The sequence below is a fragment of the Pongo pygmaeus genome, chromosome 19 (genome assembly GCF_028885625.2).
Source record: "Pongo pygmaeus isolate AG05252 chromosome 19, NHGRI_mPonPyg2-v2.0_pri, whole genome shotgun sequence".
NCBI classification, from domain to species: domain Eukaryota; kingdom Metazoa; phylum Chordata; class Mammalia; order Primates; family Hominidae; genus Pongo; species Pongo pygmaeus.
This window is the reverse complement of record NC_072392.2, coordinates 83,074,948-83,086,739: the sequence shown is the minus strand read 5'-3', so window position 1 is coordinate 83,086,739 and position 11,792 is coordinate 83,074,948.

Here is an 11,792-nt window from a genome sequence, read left to right as displayed (position 1 = left end):
GGCGGGCGCCGTAGTCCCAGCTACTCTGGAGGCTGAGGCAGGAGAATGGTGTGAATCTGGGAGGCAGAGCTTGCAGTGAGCCGAGATCACCCAACTGCACTCCAGCCTGGGCGACAGAGCCAGACTCTGTCTCAAAAAAAAGAAAAAAAAAGAAAATTAATATTTCTAATGCCTTATCAACCAATGATTATTATAAAACTAGCCTTTATGTCAAGTTCTCATTGCTCTTGAATTTCATTCCAAACAGAATTTTGGAATTCATATAATTGGGAATACTATAGTTGTCATACCTCAAGCAGTTTAATAACCCACTTCTAATACAAATTTACATTAAGACTGCAAATAATTATGGTGTAGAGTATGACAATCCTATTTCAAAACTAAACAGCCTTTAGAAAAACAAATTCTTGATTTTTCAGATATCTCAAATATTGTGAAATAGAGTATATCTAAGAATAATTAGCCATGAGGTCAAACTTAATTTTCAAACATTATAAAAGTAAAATTAAGAATTAAAATCTAATCTAAAACCACATGAAAATTTATTCTTCATTGTAATCCCAAATTTGAAAATGTTATATAAGATTTATGCTCCATTAGAAAGTGATTTATGGTAATTGTATAAGATTTATTGCTAAATTTTTAAAGGTGTATTTTTGATCAATGCAAGGAAATGTTAAAATTACTATGCTATACATTATTAGTTCATGACACATTTTCAAATATGAATGTGATGTAGAAACAGGTGATTGTCAGAAAATAAACTCTTTGTTTTTAGTTTGACTAAATTAAAGCTACCAAAAACAAGTTTAGTTTCAAGATAGGAAAGTTTATTTGTAAGGATGCTGGGATGTTTGAACCCAAGATGAGTGATGTTAAAAAGGTTTTGCAATGGCATTCAATGAATAAAAAATGTTTAGAGTTCAGTAACTTCAGTTACCATTTTGGACAGATAACAAGAGATCCAATCTGACTGGTAGAGAATAGTGTAAGACATTTAGAATAGTTTAAATCAGAGAGTAGACAGATTATTTTCCAATGTAAAGTACATATTTCTCCATTTGCATAGTCCTCACCAGTGGGTAGAATTTATGAAGAATAGAATTTGGTTCATGGAAAGAAAAGCAGGCAGGAGCTAAATCAGATATAACTTTCTTCATATTTAATAATTGAACCTTAATCCTATTTTGAGACTCAATTCCGATAGAAGTTGGAAAATTAATCTGTCAGTTTAACCCTATCTCTAACCCCCTGCCATGTAGAGAATTGAACTAGCCCTCGCTCTCATAAGTGGAATTTTAAAAATAATGTGAGTTGCATGAGCTGATAAGCACACAGGTATAGTCAATGTTAACGCTTAGTATTTATAAAATTTGGAATGATAATTTATGGCAAATGTTTAACACATTTAATAATGTAAATAGTTTTTAAGGCATTGAATAGGTAGGAGTTCATATAGGTTTACTCTGGGTTGTTATTACTTTTACATTGTCAAACTTTATTTTGTAGTATTTTTCTTCTTGATTCTCTAGTCGCTATGACAATTATTAGCATTGATGGTGACTTTTATTTCCAAGCACAGCATAATCCACAATAACATAATATTTAAAAGCAAAGGCTCTGGGCCAGGCGCGGTGGCTCACGCCTGTAATCCCAACACTTTGGGAGGCCAAGACAGGTGGATCACAAGGTCAGGAGATCGAGACCATCCTGGCTAACACGGTGAAACCCCGTCTCTACTAAAAATACAAAAAAATTAGCCAGGTGTGGTGGTGGGCACCTGTAGTCCCAGCTACTTGGGAGGCTGAGGCAGGAGAATGGCGTGAACCCGGGAGGCTGAGCTTGCAGTGAGCCAAGATCGCACCACTGCACTCCAGCCTGGGTGACAGAGTGAGACTCCGTCTCAAAAAAAAAAAAAAAAAAAAAAGCAAAAAAGCAAAAAAGCAAAGCCTCTGTATCGGTTACTAACTAACATGAACAATTTCCTTTCCTTTGCTACCATACTCCATCCAGATAAAGAACTGAATGTTCCTCTGAACCTTCCAATTAATTTCTTCCATTGTGATGAATCCTCCATAGATTTATTGGCAAAACATTATTTCCAAGTGTTCTCCACCCTACTATAAACTCAAAATAGTTTATGTGTCTACCAACAACGTAGTGTATATATGAACTTAATAAATAGTAATTATTGATAATTATGAGATCTCAGGATGCTAATGAAACTTTTTATTGCTTGTATTGAGAAATGAGAGTATAAATTGATTATAAAATGAAAAGACTTGAATGCTCAATAAAGCATATAATTTGGCTAAAGTTATTAAACAGATATATGTATATGCCAATGTGAATGTCTTTTTATTGTTGTTCAATGTATAGAATACTTTTTTCCTTTTTTTAGTTGACAAAAATATTTATAGGATACAGAGTGATATTTTGATATAACTATACAATATGTAAGGATCAAATCAGAGTAATTAACATATTCATCACTTTAAACATTTATCATTTCTTTGTGTTGTGAAATTCAGAATCCTCTCTTCTAGCTTTTTAAAAATATACAGTAAATTACAGTTAACCATATTCACCTTACAGTGTTGTAGAACACCATAAATAATTCCTTCTATCTAGCTATAATTTTGTATCTGTTAACCAAACTGTCCCCATCCTCCTTTTCCCTACCCTTCCCAGCATCTAATACTCACAATTCTATTCCCTACTTTCATGAGCTCAAATTTTACTTAGGTCTCACATATGAGTGAGAATATACAGTATTTATCTCTGTGCCTGACCTATTTCACTTAATATAATGTCCTACAGGTTTATCCATGTTGCCAGGAATGACAGGATTTCATTCTTTTTATGACCGAATAGTATTCCATTGTGTATATAGACCACATTTCCCTTATCCAAGCATCTCTTCATGGACATATAGGTTGATTCCATATCTTGACTATTAGGAATAATGCTATAATAAATATGGGGGTGCGGCTATCCCTTTGATATACTAATTTCATGTCCTTTGGTTATTTTTAATTGCTATTTAATATGCACCTTTCTTTTTATCAGAAAGTCCATGAAGTAGTAAATAAAATAATTAAACTCATCTCTATTTTACCTTTTGAGGAAATGGCAGAAATATAATTATAATTTGGAATTATTTGACTCCACTGATTTTGATCTTTAATATAATATGTTGCTTTTCTGGTTTATTCATGAAAATGTCAATGAAATATTTAATAATGTGGTAGTATCTGTGTATATTTATATAAGGCTCGTAATATCCTATAGCCCTTGAAAGCCAGTATGGCTCACTCACTCTGCCATTTTTAAGTTGTCTTTTTACTAATGATTTGTAGAAAAACTGTATATGTCCTGGATAGAAGTCACTTGTCAGGTATGCATATAGTACAAATAATTTTTTTTCTGTATCTGGCTTTTTATTTTTTTGATATTTATTTATTTATTTATTTATTTATTTATTTATTTAGAGACAAGAGTCTTACTCTGTCACAAGGCTGGAGTGCAGTGGCACAATCTCGGCTCACTGCGACCTCCACCTCCCGGGTTCAAGCAATTCTCCTACCTCGGCCTCCCGAGTAGCTGGGACTACAGGCGCCCACCACCACGCCCAGCTAATTTTTTTTTCTTGTATTTTTAGTAGAGACGGGGTTTCGCCATGTTGGTCAGGATGGTCTCAATCTCCTGACCTCATGATCCGCCCGCCTCAGCCTCCCAAAGTGCTGGGATTACAGGTGTGAGCCACCGTGCCCGGCCACCTTTTTATTTTATTTTTTCATGTATTTTGATAAGCAAAAGTTTTCAATGTTAATAAAATCAATTTATCATTTTAAAACACATTTTGTAGGTGTTGTGCCTTCTTTAGGAAACATTTGCATGTTCCAAAGTCATAAGTAATTTCTTCAATGCATTCTTCTAGAAGACATATAGTTATTTAGCCCTCTGTTAAGGTTTATTATCCACTCAGTTAATTTTTGCATTTCATGGAAGGTTGGTTTATTTTTTTTTAATATATGGAAATAGAGTTCCGCACCATGTGGCAACTCTTTCTTTTACCCATAGATTTGCTTGGCATCCTATCAAAAATAAATTAAACACATATGTGTGTATGTCTAGTTCTGTAATTTCTATTCTTTGCTATTGGTCTGTTTTTCTTTCCTTGGCCAATACCAGTGTCTCTTGATAGTGTATATTTATATTAAAACTTGAGGTTCTATAAAACAAATCCTCCAGTTTCTTAGTCTTTATCAAAATTGTTCTGACTATTCTAGATCCTTTGCATATACATATAAATCTTAGAATTCACTTGTCAATTTATTTTAAAAATTCTACCAGAATTTTAATTCAGCCTCTTTTGATATTTGCCAAATATTTGCCAAGGAGTTATTTGCCAAAATATATCTTTCCTTTCCTTCTACAGTTACACGTATGGTAGACTCAGAATTCTCCTACTGGTCACTGAGGCTCTATTCATTTTAGTTCAACCATTTGTGGTCCTCTCACTATTCTTCAGATTAGATAATTTCTTTGGATAAGTTTTTGAGTTTACTCATGCATTCTATTTCTGCCTGGTTTTGTTCATTCTTAAAGGACTTTGTGCAGATTTCTGTGTGTTTTTATACAGAACTTTTGTAGTTTTCAGTGAGAGAGTTCATCTGAAAAAAAGCTACACCACCAACACAGAACAGCAAATGTCAGTGTGGCTTTCTCTCTCTTTCTGTTTAATTTTCAGAACTTTTCTGTGTTTCCAGTGAAACAAGCAACTCTTCAGTGATTCTAAACAGGGCCCTTTCAAGTAGAAACAGTAATTTGGGACATTTAACTAAAATCAATTACGTATAATTAGGCATAAAGATCAATTTCTTGTAAAGTGGTCCTGACTTCACTATAATTTGGTAATTGTTTAAAAATGAAATTCACTAATATAAATGAGGAAACCAGTAAATGGAGCACTGTCAAGAGGATGAATTTAAGGGGAAAGAGAATTGAGTAGCATTTTTCATGTGTTTTTCTTAAGACGAAATGAACCAATTAATGTAAAATACTTGGTAAGCATTTAATTAATTTTAGCTTTGGCTACTTTTGCTATTGTTTGGCATAACAACTTCTCATTTAATTTTATTTCCACCATTTTGTGAATACAGTCAAATCCGGTATCCTTTTTATGGCGTTCAGGAGTTTATGTAATTGAAGTCTATCTACTTTTATAAGCATTTTTCAATATTTTCTTAACCAATCATTTGCTCTAATCAACTAGTGTTAGTGATTGTATTATGAACAGGCCATATACATTCATATTTTCTCTGCTGTCACTCATATATTATATCTTCTCTAGAATAAAGTCTCTCTTCTTTTCCTTCACTTCTGCAAAAATCCCCTTCCTTTACTCCTCCTACTGATTTGCAAAGTTCTTGACAGCAAAGCCTGTGATTGATTCAAATTTACAGCCCTATTTTACAGCACATATAAGGTATTGAATAAATGTTTGATAATGAGAAGAGTACAAGATGTGGGGATGTTTTTAATCTTAAAAGAAGTTCAAAGTATTATCATTCTCTTCTGACAGACATATTTGAAAATAAGTGCTACACAATTTTTTAGTCTGAAATCACAGGGTTATATTTGAGTATTGCATATCCTGGTTATTTTTATTTTTTTTTTTTTTTGAGGCAGAGTCTCACTCTGTTACCCAGGCTGGAGTGCAGTGGCACGATCTTGGCTCACTGTAACCTTTGTCTCCTGGGTTCAAGCGATTCTCCTGCTTCAGCCTCCAGAGTAGCTGGGACTACAGGCGCATGCCACCATGCCCAGCTAATTTTTTGTATTTTTAGTAGAGACGGGGTTTCACCGTGTTAGCCAGGATGGTCTTGAACTCCTGACCTCATGATCCGCCCGCCTCGGCCTCCCAAAGTGCTGGGATTACAGGCATGAGCCACCATGTCTGGCTGAGTATTGTACACTGTTATTGCCATGTATAGAAAGAAAAGAATCACAGCTTCCTCTCCGTGTTTTATTAACACACAGAAAAGAACTTTGAAAAAATACCATTTATCAAAAATGAAATGTATGATTTGCTACAAATGGCCATATGGAAAATATGATACCTGCTTATTTTTGACTCAGAGTGCATTCAATTTTTATACTAATTGAAAATTACATGATTGCGTTTTGTTTTAAAAGTGAAAAAAATGTAATAACTGCTTTTAGCCTTGTAATATTGAATGTGTCAATTGGTTCCCCTTGTAGAATGTTGAATGGCTGTCACTGGTGACAGACGTTCCATACATCGCAGTAATACTGCTTATATAATTGTGATAATTTTCCACTTCTTATTTGTCATTTTTAGTGATTTAAAAATCCCTTGATGACTCCCTGAAAAATGACTGATGTTTTTCCTGTATTAAGTAATTTCTGCTGGTAAAGTGTAAGTCTTTTAATAATTTCTTGAATTCTGTTCAAGTCTGCATATTTTCATTCATTGTTCAACTAAACAGGTGTGACAGTTTATAGAATTCCATGCAGAAACATCTCTCTAATTACTCCATCTTGGGACTTAGAAATGTGTTTTATGGGGAAATGCCATAAGCTTATTTTTTAGATACAGGAACATTTCTGAACATATGGCTTCAACTTTAGTACAACTTTAGTATTTAGTACAAAAACTTGAAACTTGAAAATCTAGAAAGTTAAATTTACAAGGCATTTTACCTTTTCTCTGCAGGTAACCTTATTATTGTATCTTGTCTGTGATACTCAGTGATATTACAGTTTCAGAAGCTGGCTATAAAAGCACAATACCATAATTAAGGTGTCATCACCCTTTCGATAGATATCATACTTGATTTCCTAGAATGTTGATTTGATTAGTGTGATTAAAAATTCTAAATTTTTACAACCTATTTTATCATGTCCAGGCTTACCTTAGTAACCCAATCATATTCATATCGTATAGGTTTAAAAGCAATTTTAGAAATGGCTTATAATAAATGAACCTTTCCTGATTAAAGATGAAGATTTGGACATGATTAATACATTTTGAACTCAAATTATACCACAGTTCAGGGGAATTTTCCATTAAGCTTAAAGGCAAATTTAAAAATAATCTGAGATAGTGAATTAAATTAAGATGTACATATAAACATCTTTTTATTTTATTATTATTATTTTTTAGACGGAGTCTTGCCCTGTCACCAGGCTGGAGTGCAGTGGCACAAACTCAGCACACTGCAACCTCTACCTCCCGGGTTCAAGCGATTCTCCTGCCTCAGCCTCCTGAGTAGCTGGGACTACAGGTGTGCTACCACGCCCAGCTAATTTGTATTTTTAGTAGAGACAGGGTTTCACCTTGTTGGCCAGGATGGTCTTGATCTCTTGACCTTGTGATCTGCCCGCCTTGGCCTCCCTAAGTGCTGGGATTACAGGCATGAGCCACTGCACCCAGCCATAAACATCTTAATGAGCAATCAATTTTGTAAATTTGGGGGAAAATGTAATTTATTTTTCTGTCCTTTATGCATTAGATTTTATTCGGTTGGTATTTGTTAGTCTGTCTATGGTAGATCAACTCTGATGGCAGGGTATACTTGAAATTAGACCTTTTAAGGAACATCTTTAACAGAGTTTATGCTGTTTGATAAAACAAATGTCATGTATCATGGCAGATGAACCCACCATTTGGTGTTTAGGATCCAAGTTTCACTTCAGGAGCAGGGTCGCAAAAAACTGAAGCTTCTCGAATTCAATCATGCCTGTTTGTTGGCAAGTTACTTTTTTTAAATAAGAGAGTAATCCTCATATCTTCTGACAAAATTTTACTTAACTAATTGCTCTTAAGAGATGTTATACTTGTATAATAAAGAATCTCATTGATATAGTGAGAAATACAGAGCGAACATCATTTTTAGCTTACTGAAATCATGTAATCGGTTCTATAATATTCCTTAATTATTTATTATTTTCTGAGTCTAAGATTTTTAAAATGGAATAAATTAAATTACTCCATGAAGAGAAAGCTGGGAAAAGTGCTTGTGTGTGTGTGTGTGTGAGTGTGTGTGTGTGTGTGTCAGGGGGTACAAAAATTTACAAAATGAGTATATACTTAAGGTAAACAACATATGTCAGATGATTTTTATTTCAGTGATTTTAAAACAGTTATTGACCAATGGTTTTCTGATTAAATCTCAGATGTTCATTTTAAAATAGTGCCTTCTCATCCTTTTCAGCATTTCTTCATAGAAAAGTAATTATCTGGCTACTTATCATTAACTAAATATAAAATTATTTTCAAATAAATATCCTTGACCACACAGAATTTTGTTAGTATAGCATTATATGTAAATTTAGCTCTATAATTTTGAATTTTCAGTTTATTTTAAAATTTTGAAATATTATTAATAAACTCCTTCTTCCACTGAGTATATGTAAAGACCAATGGCAGAAAGATTCAATATAACTATTATTGAATAAATGAAAAGCAGTAGCTCTTTTATCTCATCTAATATAGTTTGTTTTTATGACCAAGAACCAAGAACTACTCATATATTTTTAGTGTTTTGAACTCTGCACAATGTTTTCATGCAAAGATGGCATTCAATGATTTTAACTATGAGAAAAGAAATACAATAACAATTAAGTGCTATATATTTCAGACTCTTCTCTTAGGTAGACAGTTGGACTAGGAGATGGTTACTTCTCCCAAAAGAGACACTGTGATTTTCTCAGTAAATTTATTTTGAATGCTGATAAAACACTTCTGTCTGAAAAAATCTGACTTTTTTTTTTTTTTTTTTTGAGACGGAGTCTCACTCTGTCGCCAGGCTGGAGTGCAATGGCACAATCTTGGCTCACTGCAGCCTCCGCCTCCCGAGTTAAAGTGATTTTCCTGCCTCAGCCTCCCAAGTAGCTGGGACTACAGGCACCGCCACCACGCCCAGCTAATTTTTGTATTTTTAGTAGAGACGGAGTTTCACCATGTTGGCCAGGATGGTCTTGATCTCTTGAACTTGTGAAAAAATCTGAATTTTATCAATAGCTGAAGCTCTGGGAGTTCAGTTTATATTTCAAGCACATTTTTTCTCTATGCCTTTGATCTATACTCTTCTTATCCTCAGCTGAAATGCAAATCTCTCTGTTTTTGACATTCTCAGGAGCTCTCATTTCTTTCTTAACTTTTTCTCCTCTGCTGTTCACTTCCAGTTCTTTCAGCACTTTTAATCCTTAGTGCTCTTACATCTTCACTACTCAAATTTTTTACTGGTCATCTATTTCTTTGTAATAAATTAACCCTAAATTAAGTGACTTAAAACAATGACAACATTTATTTTCATAAAGCAGCAATTTTATTTTGATTTTGCTCTGATCGTTGTCATTGCGGGGTATTGCAAAGACTGGTTGCTAGAATTGTCTACAGATTGCTTACTCACACATCTGGAAGTTGATGCCAGCCATTGGCTTAGATGTTAGCTGGTGCTATTTGTTGGGAGACTTACATGCCGACTTTCTACATGGCACTGGCTTCCTTATACCTGGTACTAAATTCCACAACAAGCTTCAGTAGAGACAGTGAGCTGTATTAACTTTTATGACTTATCCTCAGAAATCATACACTGTCATTCTCTTTATATTCTATTTGTTGAGGATTTTATAGAAGCCCAGTCAGGATAAAGGGGTAGAGAAAGGTCTGGAAGACCAATTTCAGTTGAAAATTTTGTGGAAGCAATTTTTTATATTCTACCACAGTGCATGTTCTTTTTTCTCTTTCTGAAGCTTGCTATAGAATCATAGAAAGCTATGCATTCTACCACGGACCATTCACCATGTGGTCATTATTACTTCCTCTAAGCTAACAATTGCATTTATGAAACTATTGCTTTAGACATAGTATTAAAAATCTGCTCCTTCTTTGAGCTCCATGTCACCTTGTATCAGCTTTGCTACTGCATTTAGCTTTGTCATTTACTGTCTTCTTGGTTCCTCGTCATTAATTGATGGGTACACCTACTTGATAGTCTTTAAGGATGACTGCTCCAAGGTATAGCCAGCTCGCTGGCCAGCCCATCTACCCATCCACCTACCTATTCACCCATCCACCCACCCATCTACACACTGCCCACCCATCTACCCATCTACCCATCTACCCATCTAGCCATCTACACAATCACCCACCCATCTACCCATCTACCTACCCATCCACCTACCCATCTAGCCATCTACCCATTCACCCACCTACCTACCCATCTACCTACTGATCCACCTACCCACCAACCCATCCACTCATCCACCTACCCATTTACCCATCCACCTACCCAGGTAACCATCCACCTACCCAACCACTCATCCACCATCCACCATCTACCTGCCTATCTATCTATCTATCTATCTATCTATCTATCTAGTCTATCATTTATCTGCTGGTGCCTTAAGCAGTTATGTCTGTAGCTGCAGGAAACCATCCTCAGACTCCCTTCTGGGGACCAAGACAGCCACCGATGGAGCTATGCCCAGGGCTGTGGACAGGCGCCAAGCTTTTCTCTTGGTTAGCTCCCCAACGTCACAGTGCCTGAACCAGTGACCCCGGCTTCCCTTGTTTAGAGGAGCCAAACTCCTCTAAACAGATGAACAGCAGCAGCAAAGAGGAGTGAACACCCCTCTGTCCCTCAGCAGCCCTAAGTGGCTGTGACAGGCTGGGCTCAAGACTTACCAGGTACTTGGTGAGGTCCCAGTTGTGGATGATCCTGGCCAGAATCACTGAGGCATCATCTTGGTGGCAGATGTCACAGTAATAGAGGCCAGAGAAGGCACAGAGCTTGGGTCGTACAAAGAAGAAGCTGATCTGCTGGAAGCAGCCTGGGGACATGGGTAGAGAGTGAGTGGTATGACCAGAGTCAGCTCCTAGTAACTGGGGAGCTGCTGTGGTGGAAAGGATCTGTTAATTTTTTTTAAAGGTCGGCACAAAGTCAAGAATAACCACCACTCATATTTCCACCACTCAGAACTCCCCCTACTAATTAATCTTTACAACAACACACTGTAAGAACTATCATTATTTTACAGCTGAAGAAATGGATGCTCAGAGAGGTTAGGAAACCTGTCCGGTCACATAGTAATGAAGTGGCGTGCCTGGCATTCAGATCTGGGTTTGCCTGCTTCCTTGGTTTGCCTGCTTCCTGGGGAAGGCACACATGCTTGGTCTAATGCCCCCAGGCAGCCCCCACACAGGGGCATAAGAGCTTCTGGGTGGTACACTGGAGGCAGATGGGTAGGTGACCAGGAGGGTCCCAGGTGGGTCCCATCTGCAGGGACCAGGCCTTTCAGAAGGCAGCTCTGAAGTCCTGTTTTCCATTGCTAAAGGGGCAGTGTGTTCCCACAAGTGTTATAAAACCCCATTCCGAACATCATCATAATTGTGCGCAGTCATTCAGGGAAGCACTTCTGGAAAAGTACTATATTGACTCAAAACTGCCGACAGAGGACACAAATACTGTTTCACCTGTCAAATAGGAAAATATTTCCCTGAAAACTACTCTATGCAAGTGATGATTATAGAGAACTCTTGATTCCACCTGTAGCTCAGAGCAAATCCAGCCCGATGAAGCCCCAGGTGTTTTAAATAGTCCTTCCAAAGGTCTTTACCCTCAGTAGTTGGTTTATGTAACAGCTCTGAGGGGCTTGATCAGATCTGCTATTTGTTTTGTTTTGTTTGTTTGTTTGTTTTGAGATAGTGTCTCCCTTTGTCGCCCAGGCTGGAGTGCAGTGGCGCGATCTCGGCTCAC